The 13,638-nt window shown below is 41.3% G+C and overlaps 1 non-coding gene across 1 annotated transcript; it reads left to right on the top strand.

The window, feature by feature from the left end:
- Positions 1-4,283: 4,283 nt before the first annotated feature.
- On the top strand, positions 4,284-4,355 carry trnat-cgu (transfer RNA threonine (anticodon CGU)). Its single transcript has one exon. It is a non-coding gene; the product is annotated as a tRNA-Thr (tRNA).
- The last annotated feature ends 9,283 nt before the right edge of the window (positions 4,356-13,638 follow it).

Below are 13,638 nucleotides of genomic sequence, written 5' to 3'. Positions count from 1 at the left end.
ATTCATTTCGGGGGGTTCTGATTCATACAGTGTGAACAGTATTCATTCAGGCTCAAACGTACAAAAACACACAAATGTTTTAATAAGTGGAGCTGAATGTCTTAACGTACGGAGGTCTATAGCTTGTTTTTGTTGACTGAGTAGACCTGGTATTTCCGTTTTGCAGAATAAAGAATTAAAGACGTTAATGAATGTTAATCAACATGTTTTCCTAATAATAATTATTCATTAATAAACCTTATTTTTATTAATATAATAATATTTATAATAACGATAACAATTATATTATTAAAGCTTATCTTTACTGTTATATCACATTCCTCTTGAATTTTTCAATTAATGTTAATGAACATATTTTCCTACTTCAAGAGAACCATCAAATCCACTTTTTATCAAATTAAATATTCTCAAATTTAAAGATCAAATTCAAATTCAAATTTTATTTGTCACGTACACAGTCATACACAGTACGATATGTAGTGAAATGCTTGGACAACTGCTCGTGACCTAAAGAAAACAAAAAAGGAAAAGGCTATGAATAAGATAGGAAATAAATATGAAAAATTAAAAAGGGTAAATTTAACTAGGAAGGAATAAAATATAAATTAAGGTTAAAAATGAAATAACTGTACAACACAAATTAGAATGAAGGGTAAATTTAACTGGGAAAGAATAAGATAAAATATATAAATTAAAGTTGAAAATAAAATAACTGTACAACAAAATACACAATATAGAACTATATAAGAATGTATGAAGAAATCTAAATATAAATAAATATATACACAATAACAGCAGCTGTACAAGTATTAACCGGAAATGAAGAATATAGTGACCAGTGTTGTGCAAAAAAACAATGTGTGCAAAAACAATGTCCAGAAAGTCCAGTGTGTGTGTAAGAACCATATGTGTGGGTCAGTACTGTGTGGTGGTGTGATTGAGAGACCGTATCGCCTGCGGGAAGAAGCTCCTCCTCAGTCTCTCTGTGTTGGTCTTCAAGGAGCGGAATCGCTTTCCTGACCTCAGCAGAGAGAACAGTCTGTTGTTGGGATGGCTGAGGTCCTTCACGATCTTCCTGGCCTTGGTCCAGCACCGCCTGCTGTAGATTGAGTGCAGGTCAGGGAGCTCGGAGCGGATGGTGCGCTCAGCTGACCGCACAACCCTCTGTAGAGCTCGTCTGTCCTGCATGGTGCTGTTCCCGAACCAGGTTAAGATGTTTCCCGTCAGGATGCTCTCTATGGTGCAAGAGTAAAAGTTCCTGAGCACCTTGGAGGGCAGTTGGAAGTCTCTCAAGCGCCTGAGGTGGTAGAGACGCTGTCGGGCCTTTTTCACCACGGTGTTGATGTGACAGGACCATGACAGGTCCTGCGTGATGTGAACTCCGAGGTATTTGAAGCTGTCCACTCTCTCCACTGGGCACTCGTTGATGACCGGGGTCTGGTAGTTCCTCTCCTGCTTAGTGCTGAAGTCCACTATCAGCTCCTTTGTCTTACTGACGTTTAGAAGGAGGTTGTTCCTCTGGCACCAGTTCTCCAGATTCCTAATCTCCTTCAGGTAGGCCGTCTCGTTGTTATCAGAGATCAGGCCCACCACGACGGTGTCGTCAGCAAACTTGATGATGGTGGTGGAGCTGGTAGTGGCCACACAGTCATATGTGTACAAAGAGTACAGCAGGGGGCTCAGAACACACCCCTGGGGGGCTCCAGTGCTGAGAGTGGTGGAGGCTGAGACATGTCCGCCCATCCTTACTGCCTGTGGTCTGCCAGTTAGGAAGTTGGAGATCCACTGACACATAGATGAGTCCCAGATGCTCCAGCTTGGTGGTGAGTGTGGAGGGAATTATGGTGTTAAATGCAGAGCTGTAGTCTATGAAGAGCATTTTAACATAATTCCCCCTTCTAGTGTCCAAGTGAGTGAGTGATGTGTGGAGGAGATGAGAGATGGCATCGTCTGTGGAACGATTTGGACGGTAAGCGAACTGTAGTGGGTCCAGTGTGTCTGGTAGTGAAGAAATGATGAAGTCTCTGACCAGGCGTTCAAAGCACTTCATCACTACTGAGGTGAGGGCTACAGGGCGATAGTCATTGAGAGAAGCAGGGTGGGGTTTCTTCGGGACAGGAACAATGATGGACTCTTTGAAGCATGTGGGGATCACCGACTGAGATAAAGAGATGTTGAATATCTCAGTGAACACAGGAGCTAGCTGGTATGCGCAGTCTCTTAGGATACGACCTGGGATGCCGTCTGGTCCTGCTGCTTTCCTGGTGTTCACTCTCTTGAAGGCTCTCCTTACTTCATGCTCGGAGATGACGAGCACGTTTCTGGTGCTGGCAGTATCTTCCTGTCTGCAGCCGTTAGCGCCGCTAACACTAGCATTGTTGGAGACCTTAGCTGCAGCCTCGAAGCGAGCATAGAAAGTGTTCAGCTCGTCTGCCAGAGTCACGGCCGCGTTCGTCATACCGGTTGTTGGTGCTTTATAGTCCGTTATTGTCCTTAGTCCCCGCCACAGGCTCCTAGAGTCACTCTGTTGGAGTTGTGACTCTAGTTTCCTCCCGTAGCGCTGCTTCGCCTCTTTCACCGCCCTCCGCACGTTATATGACGCGGCTTTGTACGGGTCCATGTCCCCCGTTGTGAGTCCCGTGTTGTAGGCAGCGGTGCGGGATCTCAGAGCGTTGCGGATGGTTTTATCCACCCACGGCTTCTGGTTGGGAAACGTTGTGATAGTCTTTGTCTCCACGGTATCATCCGCTAGTTTCCCGATGAATCCCACAACCGCTTCCGTAAACACGTTGACGTCATCGCCGGAGCTGTTTCTGAACATGCCCCAGTCTGCGTCATCGAGTGCGTCCTGTAACGCGGCCACCGATTGATCCGTCCAGCGCGCGACCTTCCTCTGAACCGGAACTTCCTGTTTCAGCCTTTGTTTATATTTTGGCATGAGGAAGATGGCGGCGTGATCAGATTTGCCAAACGGAGGGCGGGATTGTGCCTTGTAGCCGTCCTTGACCGTAGTGTAGCAGTGGTCCAGTGTCCTTTCACCCCTGGTGGGGCAGGTGATGTGTTGATAAAAGTTCGGCGCTGCGCGTTTGAGGTTGGCGCTATTAAAGTCCCCCGTCACAATAAGCGCAGCGTCCCGGTGTTGTGTCTGGTGCTGTGTGAGTGCCTCATGCAGCTCGCATAAGGCGGTGACCGTGTCCGCTTGTGGTGGAATATAAACGGCACTTACAATGACCGATGTAAATTCCCGAGGCAGATAAAAAGGACGACACATGATGGACAGTAGTTCCAGATTTGGTGTGCAGGAGCGTGTGAGAGGAACAACGTTCGCACTGTTGCACCAGTTGTTGTTCACCATTAAACACACGCTGCCTCCCCTTGACTTCCCCGAGTCCCGTGTCCTGTCCATGCGGTGAACCGAGAAGAACTCGGCCGGCTGGATGGCGTGGTCCGGCACCGCTGGGTTCAGCCATGTCTCGGTGAAGCAGAGGAGATTGCAGTCCCGAATGTCTCTCTGGAACTTTATCCTGGCCCTGAGGTCGTCAAGCTTGTTCTCCAGTGACTGGATGTTGGCGAGCAGGATGCTAGGCAGAGGTGTGCGGTGTGCACGAGCTCTCAGCCTGTTCCTGACGCCGGCTCGCTTCCCTCTAGGCCGCCGCCGCTTCCCTTTGTTCTCCCTCGAGATCTCACTCGGCCAGCTCGGATCCGGAGTTAAAAACTTTGAATTGTGAGTACATTGTATACCAATAGAAACAAGAGTGTCACTGTCATACCTAATGTACCCAATGGTGGTGATTTTGCCGATTTAGAAACGCTGAAAACTAACTTAAAAAACAAAGACAAAGAAAAAGTGGTCGGAGCAGTCGTGACGGCAGCCGACCTCACCGGCGCCATCTTCATTTCAGATTGGTTAACCTCAGACCTGCGTAAACAATATACAAAGCCGCAAATAAATCTTTGTCCCACAACATTCAGAACTTGTTCCAAATAAGACCAAAAACTCATGACTTCAGAGGAATCCTTATGTTCAGCAAGCCAGTGGACAAATGTAAAATATCAGAGCATTACAGTCATGGGAGTTAGTGTGTGGAACACCTGTACAGATGAAATCAGGAAAAGTACGTCAATACAAAATAATAAATTGCATCAATATAGGAAATCTTCCTTTCAGTGACTGAAAGAGCAAAATACCCCAATAAATTATTATTGGGATAACATGTTCATCAACGTTAATTGAACAATTCAAGAGCAATGTGATGTTACGGTATAGAAAGTTGTGCATGTGTGGCATGGTGGCCAAGTGGAAAGGCGTTGGTCTCGTAAACCAAAGATCATGGGTTCAATCCCCATCCGTGCCTTTAGTGCGTTTGGTGATCAAGTTGCTTTGAGTGGTGCAAACACTCTACTCCCAATAACCAGAGACATTAAACATGACTGTGGTGCAACAACATCACTATTGTTGGCGCTTTACTCAGTGTGAATATCAGTTTCCTTTACTCACAGGTTTAGATATTTAACAGAATATAACTCACATTGTGAAGAGTCAAAGTGGACGATCCAAACAGGATATCTGACAACAGGAGACATTCACAAATGCATATTTACACTGATGATTCATATTAATGTTAATAATGACAAATTAAATAATTGGTTGAAACAATAAAGGGAAAGGAGAGTCTTCTAGTACAACAATCATTTTTGCAATTGTTCATCCAAACACTTTTTTCTCTGTTTCCAACAAACCCACAAAAAAAAACAAACAAACACACTAATCTAAAAGAAATTCATTGGATTAAAGTTTTAATGCGCCTGCAACATGTTTATTAAAATTGTCTAATGTCTGCGACGGCATCTTCTCCCACGTCAGCGGACACCGGAGGCCTTGTGGGGTCTCCTGCGTCTGCGAACGGGGCGAGTAGACCTCGCATGTTTGCGTCAATACCTGCGTCGTGGCATTGTCCGAAACAGCGGTACCTGCTCCGTCTCATGGGTTCTATTTCACCTGACAACATCAGTGATTCACAACATCAGTGATTCACTGATGTTGTCACTATTGGTGATGCTATACCTTGTTTATAGCATAATATCTGAACTGTGATGTCATTGTGAAGTCACCCTGCAATGTGATATCAACTGAAAGCTCATAACCGAAGCAGAGCAGTCATTTTGTTGTGACCATGTAACCAAGAATGGATGCAACCCTTTCTCCACGGCGACTGTGGTAGAATAAGAAAAATCTTCTCTGTTAATTTAATCTTCTGTTTAATCTTCTGATTAGAAGCAAAGCAGTGTATAAACACACATCCATGCAGAGTGTGGTCATTAACAGATTAAAGTTTTCCATCACATTTTAAGTCAATATTATCATTTCAGAATAAACTTTGTCCAAACTCAATTCAAACCTAAATAAAGAGGAGGATTCTCACTCTTGGTCTCAGACTCTCAGGGCTCCACTGCATGTCAGAAAAGATGTTATACCTCCTTCAGCACACTGATATGACAAATGCAGCTGATGTTTCATCAGAAAGAGTCTTTCTACAATAAAAACCTCCAGGAAGTATCGGATCAGTATTTAAACTCAGCTTAACATCATGGAAGCAGTAAAGCAGAGGGAATAGGAATGAATGGCACATAACAAGAGAGGAGATGCTTCAAATGAAGTGAAAGGTTTTCAAAGAAGGTCAAGATTCATTCATTACTGAATCATTAAATACTACACATGAATCAGAATCAGAATACTTTATTGATCCCTAAGAACATTTGTCATGCAGCCAAGTTACTTACACTGGAAACAACATCAGCAAGAAGAGATATAAGGCTGTGTATAACTGTAAAATAAAATTACTGATTTATGTGCAATAAAATAATATAAATCACACACCAAAGTACACACAGGACGTTTTATTAGTAAGTTACAATGCAGACACATGCACTGCCAAGGACATTTAAAAAATAATGCAATGACATTTCATCATGTTTCATTTAAACAAGTTAAGAATCAAGCAGTGAATTGAGAAAACATTTGTTCTGTTTATAACAATTACAAAATGTATGACTGAACACAGATGATGCACTTTACTGCACATAGAAAATAAACCTAACTGTAGAAAAACATACCCTTTTCTTTTGACAAACACTTGATGATACAAATGTGTTTGCAATGACTGACTCGCCTGAGCCACAGGTTAAAAGGTTAAATGATGTTTATCGTCTCACACAGCGTGCTCTTTGGAAACTTTTTCAGCGCAGCAGTTTGAGGAAAATATCATAAGCTGTCTGGATATCACCGGTGAGTGTGTGAGTCAGCGGTGTGAGCAGGGATTCCTTCAATTATGTCACGAACGCGGAGCTCGGATTATGAATGACTGGGAAGCATTACGCTCAATGGATGCCATAGGGCTTTGGAGTTGTCACACCGCAATGCATTGTGGGAGAGTGGCACCATTTTAGCAGGCCACGAATCAAAACAAACACACTGTTGGAAAGAAGACCGCTACGAACCATACTTAAAAGCAGCTCAAAAGAAAAAGGACTTTATAGAGCCAGATTGCGTCCGGATGCAAAGAGACGGTACTTGCAAAAAATAGCCTGCTTTGGAAATGTGGACCCGTATGAAATGCAGCAGTGGAGTAGAAACCCTGAAGAACAACCGGTATTGACTGAGCCTGATATATTCACGTACCTTGTATGTGGAGTCAGCGCATACACGGCGCACCAGTTTATAAATCTCTGTAGGCGCACATGCAATTCACCAATGGTTGGGTACAAGATTTGGCTATTTTTAGACCACGTTGTGAGTACGCCCTCATTCAAACAAAGGTAAGTCAGCTCGAGTACAGCGAGTAAAATGCGTTTGATTTCCCTCCAAACATTCAGATTAGTGCGAGCATAAATTCATTCATGAGGGGAAATTACAGTGAGAACATGTTGAGGCTCTGTTAGATGGATAACATAGAGTTCAGTGCATTGATGTGACAATGTCCTGAAGGATTTTGTCATTCTCTCTATGGTTAAAGATATTGCACTAATTAATTCATATTTATTTTAAATAAATCCTAATTACACATCTTGCTTCCATATTTGTGTGCTGTGTCACTAAAAATACATTGTTTTAGTTTTTTACATTGATTAATGACCTGCAGAATCTGTGATTCATAATTGTCACTTAAAGTCAAACTTTATGCTCCCTCTTGAAAGTGATTACATCCTTGCATTACATACTTTAGATTCGTTTTTGCTGGCAGGTTTAAAAAAACAAGACAAAAACAAAACAGGCAGATTTAGAATATAACATGCAGCGTTCTATAGATGGATACATAAAAAGATTAAAAATTACATGTATGTGGCAACTTTCTAAACACTTTGTTACATTTATGATAAATGAATTTGAAAGTAGATCAAATACATTTGTGTCGGTCTTGGCTCATTAAAGTTGTTGTCTTAAATTAACTTTGTGTGTTTCAGGTCCTGCACTCTCAAAGACTGAATGAACCAGCATTGCGGGCATGGGTCATAGTGAGCATCACAGGGAAGGTTGAACTGCAGCTGTATGGCCGGAGTCGTGGAGACCTGCAGTCGTGTCGCTGCTCTTCTGTTTAAAGTAGAAGCAACAGTGTTGATCCGTGGCACAAGGACTGTTACAGATGAACCTGCATACTGGGTTTTGCTGGGTGATATGACCAAGATACAGCCAGAGGTTGGCCATAAGATAGACTTCTCCTCTTCAGCTGCCCAAAAAAAGGCTCTCAATCAAAACATAAACAGACCATCCGTAGTGACAGGTACAAGAAGCCGTCCTCAAAACAGAAAAATTCCACCTGCTACTATGGAGGAGTTGGATCAACTGATGGGAAAATATTTCTCCAAGCAGAGTTCTGTTCTGAATAACCCATAATGTTGTATTTAGGGGGGCATGTAAATAATTTGCATTTACTGAATATGTACTTACTAAGTACCACTGTTCAAAAAGTTGAATAAAGAAACTAATGTTTTTTTATTATCAAAAGCACTTTGTAGAACATCACATCAGTTACAATGTAGAATCCATGTTGTTTATAGTTTACAAATGACAAAATGTTCACATAAAATCATGACAGCATTTAAATAATATCATCTGCTACTAGCATTTTGTCATTTACTGTCTCTTTTGAAAACGTATCACTACATATACAGCACAAGACCTTTAAGAGTATTTAACGAGAGCATTTTCCCCTGGTTTTACTACCACACTGGGGAACATGTTCACCAAAACGCAGTTGGAGCCCAGTCACGATGTGTTTCATCCATTTCACAGGCTGGTTTGCCTGTGTTCCAGATCTACTGGCGTTTAGATCAACTGGCGTTGGTCGAACAGATGTGTGGCAGTCTTGCGTTTCAGGCGCTGCTACCGACAAACCAGCAAAAAAAACGCCAATTGTGTCACCTGTGAGGTTGTCTCAAACACACTCCGTCAGTCTTGATGCTGTTGAACAACAAAATGTTTAAAAATGTGGCGAGTTTACCTGGTGATATCCTCGTGCGCGACGCGATCGCGAAAACAGCAAACAAGTAACACCACGCCGATGTTGTTCACAGGACAGCAAGAGTAAACGATCGGGAGACTCTTGTGGTCGTTATCGTTCCCCTTGCACGGTTTATTTCTCCGGTTTCAGCGTTTTTGCTTCACAACTACAGCGAGCAGTTTACTTTGTGCACTAACATGGACTCGAGTCAACCAGCGCCACCTCTGGCCAAGTGCCACAGCCTACAGCCAGATCAACTTGTGACACACATCTGCAGCACGTTTGAATTCGTGTCATGCACATTTGTATAGAACGCCAGGACTGCCATAATTAATTAATTAAATACACCATTAAATAATTAATTAAATGTGGCAATAATTAATTAAAATTGGAATTAATTAATTAAATAAATAGTTATGATATATGTAATTAATTAATTATTGACACATTTAATTAATTATTTATGTATTTCACGTTTTAATTAATTATTGACACATTTAATTAATTAATTAATGATATATTTATTTATTTCATTTTGGCAGTCCTGACGCCTGGCTCTCATCATGAAATAATTTTATCTGTCAGCCTCACCCATCAAACTCAGGGGGCGGGGTTAACGCTGATCGAGTCAAAACCATTGCTTTGGCCTGGTGGCCATTGTTTCTAGCACACAACAACCGGCATGTGGAAGCTAACAGAACTGAGCTTTGAAAAACCCTGTTTGTGTGTTACCAAATACCGTTTTAATATTTTTTTAGCCGAGAATGTAGTGGTTTAATCTTCATGTGTCTGGTCGGTTTGTCAAGATACAGCCTCTTTGCAAAAGTGTTTCGATGATTTCGGAGATGTCTGCCCAGTCTCACGGCAAAGCGTGGGATAGACCCGCTCGCCTCGCAAGCAATCCCACCGACAAAGCGCAGGCCCCGGTACACAGCTGTAGTAACCCCCGCTGACTTCTTTTACTGAGGTTATATTTATCGGTGTTTTATTTCCTGAAGTTCTTATGTGTCCTACGTGTTTCAGTCGCCAATTCTGAATTATAACTAACATTAAAAACATGTTTAAGGAGGAGAGAGAGCAAATAAATCTGTTTAACATCTGATCTTTGGGTTTTTGTTCAGTAATCAGCGTGACCTGTGTATAAACACATAAAAGAGATAACGTTGGTGTTTCCGTCATGTAGTAACTGCTGGCTTTAACTGTACAAAGGTTGTTCGACACTATGAAACACATACAGACTTCATGATGTTCGGCTAATATTTTTATTGTGAATATTAATCATGCTGACCTCGCTCTGTACACCACGCAGCGAGGTCAGCATATCCACGATATCCTCAGCTCCATGAGTTAACACAAAGTTTCCCAGCTGACTATCTAACTGCCAACTATTCCAGAGACGTGAAAATATACAGCATCAAGAAAAGTGTAAGAGACTCAGCAGCAGATTAGAATAACAGTTATACATTTAATAAATCACCAAATGAATCCAAGAAACGAGCAAACTTGTTCCGACAATTTGAATTTGTATTCCCTCAGCTGCAGACTCGCTGCTGTTTAAATGTTTGAAAAGGAAGATTAGATATAAACAAACGTCAAACATAGACTCAGTCTGCCTTCACATTTGATATGAGGCCAGCACGTATAGTGGCCTCAGCAGGCTATTACTGAAATACACGTGCTATATCATAAACTATGATATAAACAGGGAGGTCCTATTAACATGTTTAGTTTTAAAGGACACCTTCCTGCCTTTAGTCTCATTCATGAGCAGTATTCGTTTTCTTCTAACATCCAGAAGTCTGCACGATGTGTTTCATAGTTTGTAACAAGCCTTTGACAGGTAAACATAACATGACCGAAAAAGCAAAAAAAAAGCAAAAAAAAAGAGAGAGAGTGTTGACATAAGAAGAGAAAATTCTCTCAATTATGGAGACAGGCAAATGGTTCATTTATGTTTGATGTGTGTTTATTCCTCCCTAAATATCGTCGGTGAAGTTCGCCATGCACGTCAGATTTTCCTGCGCATTTTTATACCTCTGCCAACAGAGAGAGAAAAAAAATCACATTCTAACAGACAGCTGGTGCTTAGAATACAGTTGAAGAACTATTAAAAAACAGATGATATTTAGATGATAGTTCAGTCTAACACATGTGCCAGTGAACCATTAAACGTCTGTGAAACTATGCAGTTATGAAACGTAACTTTAACCTCAGCCAAACCGATTTGCTCAGTTGTAAATAAAACAGCGAAGTAAACGTGACCCGACAGACAGAACCTGAGTGAATGAAGTCCAGCGTTTAACCACTGAGAGCTAAAACTCAGCTGAGGTTTCAAAGCTGTGTGCCGGTGATTGGACATCAGCCGCTGATAAAGCTGTTCGCCTATAAAGTGCTCTGTAAGGAAACGAGCTCCAGCAGCTCTGCGCTCGGGGAAAACACTATATTTACTTATCTTGTGCAGAAAAATGCGCTGACATTGCGTTATATCGAGCACCGGCTGCCCAGTTAAACTGTGACTATCACCAGGTAACTAGGCGTGTTTCTTGAATTAGCAGCAGGTGTTAAACAGCTGACAGATGAGGAGGAGGATGCATGCAGGTAAACTGAGGGTCTGCTGAGCTGATCGCTGGTTTCGTGAGAAAAATGTCAGCTCGTTCTTTATGTTACAGAAGCACAGAGACACAAGACCAGGCGGAAAGAGACGATCGTTCGGTGAAAATGAGAATCTGCGAATGCAACATGTGGAACACGGAGAGTGGAATATGTAAACAAACCGGTTAACGTAACCCCCTCGGTGCACTCTGCATGCTAACTGTTAGCAGAGCTAGTGAAATCTCTGAAAACATCTGAGCACTTTTGCAAACATGTTCTATGTTGACAACCTGACCAGACATACGTCGCGACATTCGCGGCTAAAACACTGTTAAAAGTGTAGCTGGTGACAGAAAAACGGGGTATTTTAAAACTACACCACCACCATTGCTGCCTGTGATTTGATCTGCATTCTGGGATAACTGGCTGCCCCAAGTCTACACAAGCAATCGATTTTCTAGGATCGACCTGTTTTGACTTACTTTGCACGGCAACCAATCAAATGTTAGAGAAGCTGCATGGGCAGCGTTAACCCCGCCCCCTGAGTTTGATGGGTGAGGCTGACAGATAAAATTATTTCATGATGAGAGCCAGGCGTCAGGACTGCCAAAATGAAATAAATAAATATATCATTAAATAATTAATTAAATGTGTCAATAATTAATTAAATGTGTCAATAATTAATTAAAATGTGAAATACATAAATAATTAATTAAATGTGTCAATAATTAATTAATTACATGTGTCATAACTATTTATTTAATTAATTAATTCCAATTTTAATTAATTATTGCCACATTTAATTAATTATTTAATGGTGTATTTAATTAATTCATTATGGCAGTCCTGGCGTTCCATACATTTGTACCTTTCAATTGTCTCTGTTTGTGCGTCATGCAAATAAACCTTTGAAATGAATGAAATGACACTAATATTTCACTAGTGTTGTAACATCACATGCCGTTAGCGCAGTCTGTCTGTGTCTTTACTCTGCAAACGAACATTTCAGAGTTGGTTGTTATATACAGTCTGTATAAGTGTGGTTAATCTAATAAACATTTGTAAGGAGATGGCAGTTACTGTGAATGTACAGCGGGTGATTAGTAATAAACAGTCAGACAATGACTCTGACAATCTCATTCAATCTTGCAGATTGCACCTTCTGTGGAAAGTGGTACCACACAGTGTGTGTGGACTTCCCCTGTGCAGAAGGCGACTACAAATGTTGTGGGTGCTAAATAAACAGAAAAAAGTGATCCCTGTTGTCTTTGCTTACTGATTGTTTTTAGTGTTGACAATCCACATTGCTGCCATTGCATCTACCAACATGTTTGTGGGTAGATTTGGATGTACCAGGGGTAAGTGCAGCCACTCAGCCTCTACTCACTGTGATCATAGCAGCAGGTGTGTCACAAGTTAATCTAGTAGTAGGCTATGGTATGTGGCCACAGGTGGCAGCAGTGGACTGACCTCCATTGGAGACTGCTCCAGCTGCTGTGTGATAGTGGATCTGCTACAAATTGAAGATCATAAGCAAGTTTTGGACATTAACCCTTGTACTATGTTGAAGAACAAACAATTGACATTGATTTTGTTGCGGGTCATTTAGATCCGTACTGTGTAAATCCACTCAGAATTGTCAAGAAACTGCAATAAAACAATAGCAACTTCATTTCCCATCAGATAAACATGTAGAACACAGACATACAACAGTTAGACTTTCCATAACTATTTTAGGAACAATTTGGTTTTTCGTTCTTACAAACACGTCTTTTGAACTTTCCCAATGTTCACAGTTTTCCAATGTTCAACATTTACAGTTTTGTCCACATGATGGACAGAATGTAACTGTGTGCTTTCTGCAGATGTACTTCTTGCATTTCTCACAAAAAGTGCTTGTTTTCAAACAGGAACCTTCCTAACTAAGATTTAAAACAAAGTATTTCTACGTCTCCTCCAGTCTCACAAACAGATGACAAACCAAGCGACACACCTGAGTCACTGACTTTCTTAAATCCACTCACTCTCACTGGCTGTTTATTACTAATCACTGTGTAACTGCTGTGAATTCACAGAAACTGCCATCTCCTTACAAATCTTCATTAGATTAACCACACTTATACAGACTGTATATAACTCCAGCCATGTTGATGGATTGCCTATATTGGCTGGAAATATTAATTTCCAGGGAAAAGACACAGGCAGACGATGCTTACAGGATGTGATGTGACAACACTAATGAAATATTGATGTGTCATATTTGTCCAAGGCGTATTTCATTGTTATGGAAAAAGAGAATATCAAAATCATGATGACCAATTGGAGTGGTGATGTCTATGACTTTGTGTATATAATTTGGGATTTTGAACAAATGTAGGCCAATAAGGAATATATGATATCATTTCAATCATATTAAACGTTTATTTGCATGACGCACAAACAGACACGGTTGAAAGGTACAAATGTGCATGAAACGAATTCAAACGTGCTGCAGATGTGTGTCACAAGTTGATCTGGCTGTAGGCTGTGGCACTTGGCCAGAGGTGGC

The sequence above is a fragment of the Rhamphochromis longiceps genome, linkage group LG3 (assembly GCF_057381845.1).
Source record: "Rhamphochromis longiceps isolate RC_006_pf linkage group LG3, R_longiceps_female_GT1.1, whole genome shotgun sequence".
In the NCBI taxonomy this organism is placed as follows: Eukaryota; Metazoa; Chordata; class Actinopteri; order Cichliformes; family Cichlidae; genus Rhamphochromis; species Rhamphochromis longiceps.
Note: the sequence above shows the minus strand (reverse complement) of the source record. Positions and strands in the feature narration are given on the sequence as shown.